Here is a 15,800-nt window from a genome sequence, read left to right as displayed (position 1 = left end):
GGGTGCTGTACGCAGAGGTCTGAAACCTGCTCCACAGAAGATCTTTATCCAGAGGTGTTAAAGAAGTCGAGATCTCGCCATGAGAGGGGAAGCATCTCAGAAAAAGCAGGTGCAGTCGGTTCCACGGTCATAACGCCACTAATTCGGGCGACAAGAGCAAAACCCACCCGGCTTCCTCCGGGCAAGTAATGAGACAAAGAGACAGTGCACAGCGGGTAGCGTGGCCGAGCGGTCTAAGGCGCTGGATTAAGGCTCCAGTCTCTTCGGGGGCGTGGGTTCAAATCCCACCGCTGCCAGGTGCTTCTGTCGAGACCCCCTTTCAGCTGGCTTCAGACGAAGGGAACTGCTTTTTGGCAGTCTCTCGAGAAACTAAGCAAAGTGTTTAAAGATACTTTCTCAGCTTGACATCAAGGCACAAAACAAAAACCTTCTTGCGTCCTCTCAACCCAAAAGCGCTTTGCCACTTTTTGCGTTATGCAGGGAACGACGTCTGCCCAGATCACTTTTGTGTCAATGCAAATCGTAGTGTGCCCTGCGTTTTAATTTTGGCTGTGCTGGCGTGCTGCTTCTGTCTGTGAAACTTGAATGTTCTGCTTCTTCACACCAAATCGTCGGCGGGGATTGAGCTTGTTAAATCTTTGAGCATAGCGCTCCTTTGGAAGTACTTTGTCCAAGTTCAAAAGCAATCGTGGGATTTACTTCATGCGTGCAAAAAGCATGCCTCGCACGACAGATTTAAATGGGGAATGGAGCCTGCTTCTTGCTGTTTTTCCTGTGGTTGCAGTTACAAAGTTGATCGTGCTTTCACATTCTGTTAACAGTATTCACTGGCTGAGCTTTATCAGTTGGTTCGTAAAGGAATCTCTGCTTCGGTTCCAGAAAAGTCATCTGTAGTGTGTTTTTTTCCGTGCCCATGGCAGTCTTTTAAAGCTGGTAGTAATGGCGGCGAAGTTAATTTTTTATCCTCTTTAAAAGAATAAGGACGGGTTGGAGCGAGCTCCATTTACTACTCTTTCAGCTAACCGCCGAACTCGCGAACTGATTACACTGCAGAGCCACAGGCGCCTCGCTTTTCTCCATTCTCTGGGTTAGGGTGAAAAAAAACTTTGCTGGTATTAGTTGGCCTGCTGGGAGTACCTCTTCTTCACTGATAAGCAAGATTTGTGTTTCATCTTTCGCAAGCTGTATAGATTTCTTTCAAAACAAGTTGTTCCAGAAAGGAAACGAACACTTGCATTCACCTGAATTAAAAGGCATGGGATTTGCCCATAAGGATAAATTCTGTACAGTAAGACAGGAAGAAAGGCACCGCTGGGAATCGGACCCAGGATCTCCTGTTTACTAGACAGGCGCTTTAGCCAACTAAGCCACGGCGCCGGCAAAGTGCTGTCCTTTGACAGCCACTTGGACACGTCTCAACTGCTCTGAGACATCTGCGTTCGGTGTGCACCGAGCCTGCTCGCCTTGCAAGTTGCCTCATTTACATGCGATAGTTCCACCACTAAGAGAAAGGATGAGAAATGGCTTTTATCTGTCACTTTTCATGTCAGAGGATCTCAATCTGCTTTCCCTGTACAAGAGGATGTCCAACTCATGTAGCTAAAGACGTAGACGACAGTGCTCCACTGAAATCTTGATCTCACAACCCTCGGCATGACTCCGCTGTGTTCTGCTTTAGACAAAGGGGGGAAAAGACTTCTTTCATCACACGTTTTGCACTGTTTACGGTGTTTGCAGTGCTCTTTCTTAAATGAAAACCAGGAATCGGCACCATATGAGGTGAGACTAGATAATATTGGAACAAGTAGCCTCGCCATTCCATGCGTGACGTGAGCAAAGTGTAATTCCTGTCTTTATAGTGTGCTTGTTAGAGACATAGCTGGCACCCAGAGCGCTTTAAATCCGGGAGTCAGCAGCCCAAGACAAGAGAGTTTCCTTCGTCTATGTTTTTTGCGTGAAGGGGGAAACCATGCGTGTGCTGCAAACGATCTTAGTATCGAAGTGCCGTCCCACATAACCGATCCGAACAATCTGCTTTACAGAGGAGCACTGCCGGAGCTTATCGTTGGCAAACTGAAGACCAGGCTGACCTCTTCTGTGACTCTTGAACACTGAGTCTCAAGGTTGTGAATTCAAGCTCCACGCTGGCGGGAAATTCCATAGGTAATGATCACATTTTCTTGCATGCTAATCAAAAGAAATATTAAGAAACTTTTCCCGATACCAGTTTTTTACAAAAGTAAAGGCACACGGCACATGTGTGCCACATCACATCCGAGTTTAGTGACAACTACCTCAGAGATTGTAAGCTGGGTAGTTTCAGATCAGATCACTTTTTTTATCAAAGGTTCAAGCAAACCCGAATACTTTTGCAAGAGACATTTCAGAATCCCAGTCAAATCCAGTAAGATTGCTGGATCCTTTGAATTCGACTGAACTATAGCACAGATCTGCAGTCCACCATTAGAATACTGTGGGTGTGTTGTATAAGCCATACCGCCCAAAATAGTTCTAAAACAGGAGAAGCATCCTCGTTTAGGAATGTGGTATAAAGTGAAATGGTCTGGGAAGAGTCCTACGTTTGAACAGTTCAAAATAGACGTAAAGGGGTATTTACGGACTCTTTCGAAATGTAAGAACGAGCTGTGCGGACCTTATCTTTATTTACCTTGTGTAATCGTTTTTCATAAAGTGTAATTGTATTATAGCATGTGCCCCTGACGATTTTCTTGATACGTTATATGTGCTCTTGTTTGTATTGTATGTAGTTTTGTTGTTCAAATAAAACGTAAAGGACACAACTTTCCGGATGCGGCTGCTGTAAAAATAAAATGACATCAAGGGTGCTGTACGCAGAGGTCTGAAACCTGCTCCACAGAAGATCTTTATTCAGAGGTGTTAAAGAAGTCGAGATCTCGCCATGAGAGGGGAAGCATCTCAGAAAAAGCAGGTGCAGTCGGTTCCACGGTCATAACGCCACTAAGTTGGGCGACAAGAGCAAAACCCACCCGGCTTCCTCCAGGCAAGTAATGAGACAAAAAAAGAGGGCCCAGTGGGTAGCGTGGCCGAGCGGTCTAAGGTGCTGGATTAAGGCTCCAGTCTCTTTGGGGGTGTGGGCTTGAATCCCACTGCTGCTAGGAGTTTTTGTGTTACAACCACCAAATGGAGCAATGTGTTAAAAGTTACTTTATCAGCTTAACATCAAAGCAGGGAGAAAAAAGTGTTTCTTCTTCTCAACACAATTTATCGTTTCCACCTTCAGCAGGGAAGTTTGTCTACCAAGATCACTTTTGAGTCAGTGCAAATCACAGTGCGCCCTCAATTTTAATGTCGGTTGTGCTCCTTTTATCTGTGAAACGTTAATGTTCTGCATTTTCAAGTCGAGTCATCCTCAGGGGTAGAGCTGATTATGTCTTTCCGCATAGCGCTCCATCAGAAATAACTTGTCTAAGTCCAAAAGAGATTGTGGGTTTCACTTCAAGCAATCACAAAGCATACCTCACATGTCAGATCTAAATTGGGAATTTGTTGGTTACGAAGCTGAACGTTTGTCCATGTTCTGCTAGAGTATCCACTGGCTTGCCTTTATAAGCAGTCTTGGAAAGATAAGCTGTGCTTCATCTCAGGAAAAATCATCAGTACTGTCATTTTATTCTGTGTGTATGGCAGTTATTTAAAGTATATAAAAATCACGAGTTCATAGACTTATCCAAATATCAACGGGACCTTGTAAACCTGTCATAAGAATTCCTTCAATCCAATAGTTTCACTCCAGGGAAAAGGCAGGGAAACATAGAGAATTCTTATTTAAAGACAACATCCGTATTGGATTGCATGTAAGCAGGCACCACTCAGAATTCCTAATATGATTTTGAATTCAGTTTTGCAGTGCTTTAGTGCTTTACTACTTTCAGAGAGTCCTTTATTGACCTTGCTGAAGCAGAGAAGCGACATAATCACAATTGTGACCAGTTTTTCTGCTGTTTCTGGTTAATACTGATTATTATTTTGTATTTTGATTAGTATTTTCCGTAGCGTTCTTCCTCAGCTTTTTAGTTATTTGGTGAACAAGAACCACTGAGAACGAGTCTGAATCAATCAAGAACAGATATGGTACTGCTGTCCTGTGTATTACTTCTTCATCCTAATTGAGCTTTTCAGTGTTGAAGAAGACGTTTCCAATTTCGATTGCTGGTTTCAGAGGATGTGCTACAAGATCACAGATTCATTTGAAAAGATTTGGAGATGCATTGGCTGGGATTCAAACCTGGCTCAATTGCATGAAGGCACCTATACTCAGCAACGAGAGGAAAGGAGAAGGGGCCAGAGGTAGTGTGGCTGAATGGTCTAATATGCTGGATTTTAGGCTCCACTCTCTCAGGGGCATGGGTTTAAATCCCACTACTGCCCAATGTTTCAAGACCTTACTTCCTGTGATTTGTAATATGGTCAGTAAAAGCACTTTATGTAAGTATCTCTTATGTCAGCGCTACAAGTCACTTACTGCTCCACAGGACCGGGGTTCAATCCCTGGCATCTTCAGGTGTTTAATTATAACTGTACTCACATTGAAATCTTCTGTTGAGTGAGAACTCTTTGCTCGTGTTCATAGAGAGCCAGGTTTACCTTTTGAATCTCACCCGGGATTTCCTGAGAGATGATTCAGCGAGCGAGTCCTCCCTCTGGACTCCGCACTGAGCTGAAAGCTGTACGAATTCCTCACTGTGTGTCCTGTACTGTTACAGGTGGTCCAGCGTAAATGTGCAGCACAGTGATATGAACAACTTGAACTTTTTCTGTATGTGAAGGAAAATGCAAAAGAGCATGTAAAGTATTGATCATATAAAATATCCATGGTACAACTCGATAAAAAACTGAAGCACAAAACAGCGACTTTTGATGATTACAAGAGATTCAAGAAACACAACCGTCCGCAGATGGGTTCGGATCCTGAACGCTTAAGTCAAAAGAACAAAAGCGAAGTAAACTCTCTTCATTGTCTTATAGTTTATGTAATAAAACAATTTTTTACTTTCTTTATAATTTAAGTTTCAGTTTAGGAAAATCGTGCCCAGAAGCTACCAAAACTGGTAATGTTCACATAATGTGTAATGCCAAAGCAGCAGTTGGGGTGGGAAACAAAAGGCATTTCTTGGTATGAATCCTAAAACTTCATAGATGGCGTTCTAGGACTTCTCGCTTCAGATAAAGCTGTCAATACATCATAGATTTCTACTCAATCAATATCAGCAGTGTTATCACTACCGAACACTAAATATAGATCCTGGCAATAATTCATGAGTTGTTTGTTAGAAAATTGTTTATGGCTTTTTTTAAACATATTTTCAATACCAGACAAAAAGTCGAAAGTTTCAATTTCATGCAACTGATGAAATCTCTCTTCAATGGAAGTTATAAGTACAGTACATCCAAAATACTGCGGAATCAATCAAATTTACATGTTTCTTGTGGATCCACAAGATCATTTTGAGACTCAAAACATGCCTGTCTTTTCTTTTTTCGAGGACGAAGGAGTAGCAGCAGGAGTAGCAGTTATGGCAAGAACGTGTTAAGAGTTCAGGACTTCTAATTTCTAATGCAGAGCCATCGACTCGGAAAGCACCGCCCGTGATAAAAGAAATTGCAGAATTGGTCTGTTCATGCTGCCTACACGCTTTGAATTGCTGGCATTTTCTGCAAGCGTTCCTTTTTGAGGGTTCATGAAATTCCTCACATTTGAGCCAACACTAAAATATTTCATTCGGGGTCGCCTAATTCATAGTGCAAACTGAATCTACAGGGGAATGCTGTGGAACATGAAGCCGTTTGTTATTCTGTTGTGAGGTGTGAGGGGCGGAATGCAAATCGAGTTGGTGAATAGAAAATGAAACAGGAGTGACTTCTTGAGCTACGAATTCCAAAAAGTATGAAAACCTGTGCATTTTAACAGTGCAGAATACTCACAAATTGCACTGAGTTGCTTGCTTTCTTCTGCTGCTTTTATATTTCAGTCATTCACTGTAGCACTGGAACAATTCAAGAGAGGTAAAAGCAGAAGCTGTCAGGAGTGGGATTTGAACCCACACCTCCATTTGGAGACCAGAACACCCAAGCCAACTGGAAAGACACACGTCCTTGAGTCTGGCGCCTTAGACCACTCGGCCACCCTGACAAGTGAAAGCAAATGGTGTGCTGAATGCACCAGTAGTTGACTAAACTGAGTTTCTTCCCTGAAATTATTTGCTTGCGAAGAGCCAAGTTGCCTTGAATGGATCTTGGAAATCAAATATACGGATGGATTGTTATTCGGTTGTGAGTTTTGAGGGGCGTATTATAAATTGAGTTGGTGAAAAGGCGCTTTTTGTTAGTCTGTCGGGAGGCTGCACAAGGTGTTTAGAGGGAGAACTTCTAAAAGGCAGGCTCTCTATGTTTAACATCAAGAAAGATTTTTTTTTCTCAATGGAAATGCTCCTTGGCGCTTTCAGCTTTACGTAGGGAACAACGTCTGCCGAGACCACTTTTGAGCCAGTGCAAATGGTAATGTGCTACCAAGTATATTTAATATTGGCTGTGGTAGCGAGCTGGTTTTACTTCTTTAAGCTGAATCATCGGCAGGAGTACCTTATTAAATCTTTGCTCATTGCGCTCCATCAGAAATACCTTATCCATGTTCAAAAGAGATCAGGGGATTTACTTCACGCTTTCACATGGCATACCTTACACGAAAGATTTAAATGGGGAATTGATTGTGCTTCTTGATGTTGTTCCTGTGGTTGCCTTGGTTACAATGGTGAACGTTCTTCCACGTTCTGCTAGAGTATCCACTGGGTGGGCTTTATCAATTGGCTCGGATAGGTCATCAGTGCTCCGTCTCCAGAAAAATAATCAGCACTGTCTTTTTTCTGTGGGCATGACCGTCTATAAAACATATAAAATCACGAGTTCATTGATTTCTCCAAATAACAACAATACATTTTAACCCTTCAATCCAATAGTTTTACTCCAAGTAAAAAGCAGCGCAATATATAGAGAGATGACATTCAAAGATTTCAATGTTCTTATTGGATTGCCTGTATGCAGATATCGCTCAGAATTGCTTAAATGATTTTAATTCAGTTTTTCTCTACTACTTTCAGAGTCTTTTATTGACCTTGCTGAAGCAGAGAAGTGACATAATCACAAATGCAACCAGTTGTGCAGCTGTTTCTGGTTAATAATCATTAATGCGAAAAAAAAAAGCTCCTTGCATTAAGATCAAGAGCAACCAACGCGCTCGCTTGTTGAGTTGGGTATTTTCCGAGCTACTCTTCCTTAGCTGTGTAGAGGTTTGATGGGTTTACTGAGACAATTATTCATTGCAGCAGCAATCACGAGGTGATTCGTTGTGGCTTTTAGAAAATCAATTGTCAGAACAACTAACAACGCACACACACGGGTTCAATACACGAGATACAGTTATTAATATAAATTGTGCACCAAACATATACCAGTCTGCCTGGATACAAGCGGCAGACCTTACTGTGAGGGTTATCAATACACACGGTATATAATCTCGAAGAGATGCAAACACAAAGAGATACACAACAGAGAATATATGTCAATATATATCGTTCGGTTACCAAATCGCTAATCAGTGTTATTACCCACTGTTACTCTAAACTCGGAAGTAAATGCAATACTCATGAATTAAATTGATAACAACTTATGTTGAGGTACAATTGAATTCTCGAGACGCAATGTAGAACATGGGGTTTACTTATCCGCTGTGTATGGATTTGGAATTTCCTGGCACGAACACCAAACCAGCTGACAGGCTCTGTTACAGCATCGGTTCCAGCGGTTGTCCAATGGGCATTGTCCCGGCGTCCTCTGGCTACCGACCAACCAGTCGAGGTGCAGCTCAGAGTTGGACGGGCGGAGGAATCTGATTGCGGCGCGCATGGCAGTCGTTGCTCCGAGGGGATCTACCAGCAGTCCGGCTGGCTAGTAGAAAGTCTCTATGCACAGAGTGTGACTGCGAGTCCTCACAAGTCACTCTTTTGCCTGGGAAGAAGCTGGTTCGTTCCCGGACCAGCGCTGCTTCTGAATAAACTATTCAGGTTGTCGACAAGGGTCCAACTGTAGGCTGCCGTTGATCAAGCGGAGCATTCACGTTGGTAGAATTCTGAGTACGTACGGGATCCTCGGTCTCGTGCTTAGAACAAAGTCCAAGTCCCAGTGCAGACAACAGCAGTTGTCACATGATTGTCTCTGAGGATGCCCGAAAATGGCCAAGGAGAGCCCCGATCTGAGCTTGCGCTCCGTTTTTGACCAAGACACAGATGTGTGCTGATTGGTTGAGATTTTGGCGGGCATTGGAGACCCACGTGGTGTTACCACGCCCTGCCAATCCCTGATTGGTTGATCAAAGTGAGATATGAGTCACTTACTCCTGACGCTTAGGAATGCAGTCCAGATATCCAATCGGCACTCCCTAGAAAGATAGGCGCCAATGGATGACCATTGATCATGATAGCCAGGCTTATCTAAGTGCATCCCCGTTTGGGAGCTGTCCCTTATGAAAAGAAAACATCTTAAATCAGCCTGCATGAATACTTTCTCTGTGGTTGCACCACAGAGAGGGAGAGTGAGATGGGGCCTCATTTAGGAAAGCACAGCAACGCTTAATTCTGTCTTATTAACAAGCATTGCCGCTACAGCTGTAAACTTATTTGGTGAGCATGGACCTCTGAGAAGGAGTCTGAATCCATCAAGAAGACAGGAATTCTAATATCGCACTGCCGTCTTGTGTACAAAATATTTGTTCAGCTCTAACGTCTGTGTGCGTTGACAAGGCATCTCAAACGGACATATTAAATAAGAAAATGATCCTTTCTGTTACCATTCCTGCAGTTGGAGCGTTGTTTCACCCTTTTACGTTCTACAATATTTACAGACAAGGTTTTATCAGTGGAGTTGTACAGAACAAGTGTGCATCAGTCCATGAAAATCATCAGTACTGCTGTTTTTCTATGCATTGTTTAATCAAGAGCACTTAAAAGATGCAAAAGATGGATTGTGTTCTGTGAGCACCTGCACATCTCTAAGTCACTTCCACACGTGTCTATGTTGGGGATGTAGCTCAGTGGTAGAGTGCTTGTCTTAAATGTATGAGGTCCTGGGTTCAATCCCTGGTTTTTCCAAGTGCTTTATGTTACTGTGCTCACATCGCAGTCTTCTGTTGAGTGAAAACTCTTTGCTCGTGTTCATAGAGAGCCAGGTTTACACAATTAAACTCGAAGTGCTACAGTGTTCTCTGAAGTTTTAAATGTACCTCCAAATTATTTAGTTCTGTTAACTACCAAAGAATGTGAACTAATTTAAAGCCACATTCAGGAAATCCAGAGAACATCTTCACACTTGTCGTGGCTGTTGCAGAAAAACCTCACCCGGGATGTTGAATCTCACCCGGGATTTCCTGAGAGATCATTCACTGAGTGAGTCCTCCCTCTGGACTCCGCACTGAGCTGAAAGCTGCGCGAATTCCTCCCTGCGTGTCCTGTACTGTGTAGCACAGTGACAAGAACGCCTTGAGTTTTTTTCTGTATGTGAAAGAAAATGCAAAAGAGCATGAAAAGTATTGATGGTATAAAATATCCATGGTACAACTCGAGAAAGAACTGATGGACAAAACAATGACATTTGATGATTACAAGAGAAACACAACCGTCCGAATATGGGTTTTGATCCTGAACACTTGTGTTAAAAGACAAAGCAAAGGATATAACCTGTAAATGTCTTCATGTCTTACAGTTTATGAAATAACACAATTTCTTCCTTTCTTAATAATTTCTTACTATTGATAGATGCTTTTTTGAATTTTAACAGAATCACAATTACAGACATTTGGGGTTAAACTGTTATTCACATATTCACATATAATTATGAGACTCAAAATATGCCTGTCTTTTCTTTTTTCGAGGACAAATGGATTATTGAGGTGTAAAGATGGGTTCAAAACCAAAATCATCTGCTATTGCTGCTGTTTCTTCAAATCCTTTAATTGATCATTGATATCGAGGAATAATATTATACAAATTGTGGTTTTCTGTGAATTGCCAATTTTATTGTAATTACATCTTCGTTTACAGATGTCTTGCATGTATCACAAGGTATTACAGATGCAGCAATTCAAAATGGGTGGGGTATTTCGCGGCATACCCCGGTGGGCGTGTCGCGGTGTCACGCAGTATCACGCGGTTAATCGCGTCATTTGGTGTCATCCCGGAAACTATCCGGTGTCACCTTGTAAAACCGCCAGGGGGAGCTTAACCTCTCATGTACAGCATTTGAGCTTTTAATTTTGAACTGTGTATTACAGCATGTTAATCATCAGTCATTAAAATGTTGGTATATTTTATGAAAGCAAGATTGCTCAGTTGGACAAAAGTACACAACCTACCTTTATCAGAAATATTTATGCATCAAAGCCTTTACCGAAGATATTACTAATAGTATTAATAATGGATGACTTTGGACAAGCTGTATACTCAAAGTATAATTTCTTTAGCACATTTGTACAAGCACTTGGAATCTGTCCAAGCCATACTTTGTCAGGCATTTTGTTTTACTTCAACGGGCATAAAAACTTTCTTGCTTTTAACAGGGTGTTTCATAATTTCTAACTACGAAAATGATTTAAAATGCGACACTTATCATTCAACTAGAGCTCAAAATATCACAAGGATCCTCAAGAGCACAGCAAAGACTGTATTAAAAGATACTTGTATGTAGCAACACTTTCTTTTCCGTATACCAGATTTTATGGAACGACTTCAGAGGGGTGTCAGCCGGTCAGATTCCAGGAATCGGTACTTTAAAGGAATAATACACACCGGTATTCCATTTCTCCCTAACGATTTTAAGCATCGAAGTATATAACTAGCATGTGAAATAGCGTGTGAAAAAATGGTAGTTTTAAGCTTTTCTGCTAATATAATATGGAATCGCGTATCTAAAGAATTTAATAACGATATGATTATATTCGTGAACTGCGACAGGGCTGTGTAGGGCTGTTTCGCCTCTCTCTTTATGCAACTTCCCTAGTAGCCTACTGGTCTACGTGCCCAACTATCAACTCATGGGTTGTGTGTTCAAATCCAGGTTGTGCAAACATTTCTTTGAAAAAATAGAATAGCGATATTATGGACAATCAATTGACTTTTATATTTCAAAATATCACAACATGATCGATTCTAAGTCATTTTTGATAACAATGAATAGTCACCTTCTTCCCTTCTGACAATGGTCCCTGTTTCTGCTTCCTGCTTCTAGTGTGTGTGTGTGTGCAATAGAGTAAATTTTTATAGAGAAATGCAGGCTGGACAGTATGCGTTACAATATAAACATTTATATTGATTTAAATCGTCATCTGATTTAAATCGCAAACGCGAGTTTAATTATATGTGTTTTTTAATCATAATTAGGCTAATGCAACATAAATTGATACAGTATCTTTGTCTTCTAAGTATCTTAATAAACTTTCAGCATACCTTTCTACCCGTTTAGATTTATATTTCTTGGGATTTTGGGATCAAACGTGGAAGGATTTGATTGTAATCGTTTTTATTTTTCAAATATGAGATTGTATTTCTGAATGTTATGTTACACCTACAGTAGTTCACTGCTTTAAATACATCGAATTAAGAAAGTTATGTGTAGCACTTTAGATATTTTTTTCTGAACCAGGGAAAATCTGATCATGTTTCTCTATAACAATAATAAAAAACTTTATTTTACATATCACCTTTAAAAGTGGCATCTCAAAGCAAAAAAGTAGATGGGAAAAACAGTTAAAAGGGACCAAAGTAAATACCAGACAAACACAAACGTGTTTTTAATAAAATGATTTATTCATATAGCAGAGAGTGAGAGGGACATCCAGCAGGGAGAGACACACACACCGGTTTCCATTGACAAAATTGTTTTTTTTTCAATTCCTCTTGTCTAACAGGAATGTTTTGTTGTGGACAGACTGTTAGACAAGAGGAAAAGAGCGCCTCCTTCTACGAAGCATTTTGTTGATCCGATCACTAATTCTTTTCCAGTCGCACACAGAAAGGGTTGAGAATCTCCGATTCACCATGCTACTATTGGTTTCCCGGAGATTGCAAGGCAAGGCACTTTTGCCTCTGGACCCATCGAAATTTACAGACGTGGCCCACCCCCAGTAAATTTCAAAAGTCACAAGATTTCGAAACACGAGGGCGGCGTAGCGGTCGGCTCTTGCTTTCCCGTCTATGCCGATGCACTGCAAGTACAACCCCCCCTCCATCTCCTGAGTGATGGGTAGTTGGATATCTGGGAGAATTATTCGTCCCACTGGCGTCTGTGAATTCCGCTCTGTAAATGGTGCTTCCTGGGGGGAGATAGACGGCGGGGACAGCATCAACAAATTCCTGCGCGGTGGTGAGCGGAGAGGCCGGGATGGAGTGTCCTGAGGCGGTGTGTGCTCTGCGGGGGGCAGAGCTTCCGCCAGGCATTGCAACCTGCGCGGCGGGGAGAGGCACTTTTCGGGAGACAGCTGCTCAACTGTTTGACTGCTGGAACATACTGTCTCCTTCCTCTGCATTTTCAGGAGTGTCTCTAGCCTCCCAGTCCTCCCTAGTAATGCATCGTACTGCTCCCGCTGCTGCCAAAATGTCTCCACACAGATGCTGCTTCTACAGGTTGGCACCCTGGCCAGTGGCCGAGAGTAGAGACCCACGGCCTGTGGCAAAATAACATAATTCATGTAAGAAATAAAGTCACACAGTAGTATTCATCAGTCGCGGAACAGAAGTCAAAATAAACTTTTCTTTTTTTCCGTCTTACCGCTTTCTTTTTTACTGTCCTGGTGGTAGATCGTTTCGCCCGTGCGGTGTTTTCTTGAAGAACAGGCTACGAAGAAATAATTATAATTGAATTTAAAATTCAAAACGGCAATAATACCTTGTAATATACGCTGTAATCACGTATTTCAGATGAAGTCTGCTGTATTTGCTTACCCTTCGCTCTTTGGAAGCTGGGGCGGCAGAAGCACCCCGTCTCTTCCCATAAAAGGTCTTGGTCTCCATATTGTACTATGGTCGCTGTAGTGCAGGTTCGCAGTTTTTTTTTTTGTGATGGGAGCTCACCCAATCCCTTTGTGTATTTATGCTATATTCACATGTACAGCTAGAATGTTCATTGTCTTCCAATGAAAGGCGGGTGCCTTTTGCCGAAGTCGGGAGACATTAGAGGCTTGCCACACCTGGACTGTTAAACCACCGCATTAGCACGTCAAAGCCCATTGAGGACCCGGGCGCAATAGTTGTTTTGTCCCTTGATTTACTGATGTGCATTAATTAAATCTTGTCATTCAGGTCTTTTTTTCTCTATTTGAATTGTCGTTTACACATGCACGACTTTAAAAGCTAGCAAGACAGGTTTCGATTCACATTAGCTGGCGAGCCTTGTTAACAAAAAAACGAATAATAATGTAACATGCCACTGTTTGTTCATGAACAAAGTTACACTGAGATTTCCTTAGATACCCAATTGAAAAATAAATAAATAAAAATTTGAATCCCCTGCCGAACACATTCCATAAGAATCAGCGGTTTTACAGTATATATCGCCTTTAAAGGTGGCTTCTCAAAACGCTTTACAGGATAAAAACAACCAGAACAGGAACAACAACAATATTGTATTTCATTGCACTTTGAAAACCAAGTAATAACTTAACTATACGTGCAAACGTTTCATATGTTGCTGTTGTGAATGCCTGTGGATTGTATCTTATTTGCCTTGAGTCCTGGTTATCTCTCTCTCCCTTCCCCCCTCTCTCCCTCAATTCAATTCAATTCAAGGTGTTTTATTTGCATGACAGATGGGTACAATCATTGTTGGGTATGTATATTTTGATATTTACACCCGGCGCGGCACCGAGGGAGCATCTGCATTTATAACTTAGTTTTTAAAATTAGTCAAGCAATATGAAGCATCTCCTTTTACTTTTAAGTCCCTTAAATACATTGAGCACAGCTTTCTCACCACTTAAGATTGCTTTTTGATACCATCCTTACAAAAAGCAGAAACTTTCCGATGACTCACAGTACAAGTGGAAAGATTACAGATTTTAATAGTATTTTATAGTACTAAACTAGCGCTTCGCTAGGCAAATAAGATACACTCCACAGGCATTCACAACAGCAGCATATGAAACGTTTGCACGTATAGTTAAGTTATTACTTGGTTTTCAAAGTGCAATGAAATACAATATTGTTGTTGTTGCTGTTCTGGTTGTTTTTATCCTGTAAAGCGTTTTGAGAAGCCACCTTTAAAGGCGATATGTACTGTAAAACCGCTGATTCTTATGGAATGTGTTCCGCAGGGGATTCAAATTTTTATTTAAAAGTAAAATCACCTTTAAAATTGGTAGTACCTTTTTTAGTACTATATTTTTGTATTATATTCCCTATTAATCAAACTCTAAGAGTATGTATCGGCTTGTCAGTCAGGTCTTTTTTCTCTATTTCAATTGTCGTTTACACATGCACGACTTTAAAAGCTAGCAAGACAGGTTTCAATTCACATTAGCTGGCGAGCCTTGTTAACAAAAAAACTAATAATAATGTAACATGCCACTGTTTGTTCATGAACAAAGTTATACTGAGATTTTCTTAGACAGCGATTAAAAAATAAACGTTTCATATGTTGCTGTTGTGAATGCCTGTGGAGTGTATCTTATTAAGCTCTAAATTGCATTTTGAGCGCGGTTTTTGACTTTTTTTAAATTGCATTTTGGGCGCGGACAGCACATACAAGGGTTAATGAGCTGCGCCAAGAAATTTAAAATAGTATTCTTTAGGTGTGAGGGTAGGAGTGGACCACAGCAGGCATAATCAGCAAACCAGGAAAACAAAGAACAGGACAGGTGAAATGTGTATCCAGAAAGCGAATGATCAGAAAAAGGAAATGGTGTTACGCCCAGGTTTTCGACCAAATTGTTTTAACTTGCTAATGCATCAGACACATTTCCTGGCGTATTGTGTTTTAAATAAAATAGGAGTGTCTTTCCCTGGCATTAGCTCATCGGTATGGTGTAAGTTTTATCTGTACCATACCATACAGTATATAGGTACAGAATTCAAGCTGCACCACTGTATCGCTTTGGTAAGGGGACGGACAATGACTAAAATCATGAAGACTCTCTCACACCAAATAATGAAGATGAAAAGAAACGGGAAGTCAACACGGGACATTGTACAGCAGTTGGCTTCGATGGACATCTTCGTTTCTGAAAGCACAGTGAGATGGCATTATAAAGGGGAGAGGAGGCAAAGAGAATCTAAACCGAGGACGATTCAAAGGTAAAGAAATTTCTAAAAATACCTTTCTTGCATGTAAATACAACTACGCACATTATTTTTAAAACTAACTGCTGATCTCTTTTTTTTCCAAGTCTTATTGTGCGAGCTGTCGACAAACTGACTGATGAAAATGATGAGCTACCGGCGATGTAAGTCCAAAGACGGCTATGGGCTGACCTCGGTGCGAACATTAGCCCGACATCGATAAGAAGAGTACGCAGGAGGCTTGGATGGAGATACAGAAAAACCAACACATGCCCCATGATAAGGCAAAAAAACAAAGAGGAAAGACTCAAGCAAGCGCTCCAATGGATTGAACAGGGGGAGGCATTTCAGGATGTACTTTTCACCGACGAAACAACAGTGGCTCTGGAACACTTTTCAACAATGGCATTTTGCAAAAAGGGGAGATATGTGGACAAGCCAAAG

At 41.4% G+C, this 15,800-nt stretch overlaps 3 non-coding genes across 3 annotated transcripts; 1 reads left to right on the top strand and 2 right to left on the bottom strand.

Annotated features, from left to right (window-relative positions):
- Positions 1-214: 214 nt before the first annotated feature.
- trnal-aag (transfer RNA leucine (anticodon AAG)) lies at positions 215-296 on the top strand. The gene has a single exon. It is a non-coding gene; the product is annotated as a tRNA-Leu (tRNA).
- A 1,007-nt stretch (positions 297-1,303) lies between these two features.
- trnat-agu (transfer RNA threonine (anticodon AGU)) lies at positions 1,304-1,377 on the bottom strand. Its single transcript has one exon. It is a non-coding gene; the product is annotated as a tRNA-Thr (tRNA).
- Positions 1,378-6,059: 4,682 nt separating this feature from the next.
- On the bottom strand, positions 6,060-6,172 carry trnal-caa (transfer RNA leucine (anticodon CAA)). The gene is made up of 2 exons: positions 6,135-6,172; positions 6,060-6,105 (listed from the first exon to the last, which is right to left on the bottom strand). It is a non-coding gene; the product is annotated as a tRNA-Leu (tRNA).
- Between the last annotated feature and the right edge of the window lie 9,628 nt (positions 6,173-15,800).

This window comes from Lepisosteus oculatus, chromosome 14 (assembly GCF_040954835.1).
Source record: "Lepisosteus oculatus isolate fLepOcu1 chromosome 14, fLepOcu1.hap2, whole genome shotgun sequence".
NCBI classification, from domain to species: domain Eukaryota; kingdom Metazoa; phylum Chordata; class Actinopteri; order Semionotiformes; family Lepisosteidae; genus Lepisosteus; species Lepisosteus oculatus.
The sequence above is the reverse complement of the archived record's forward strand: the minus strand, read 5'-3'. Positions and strand labels throughout refer to the sequence as shown.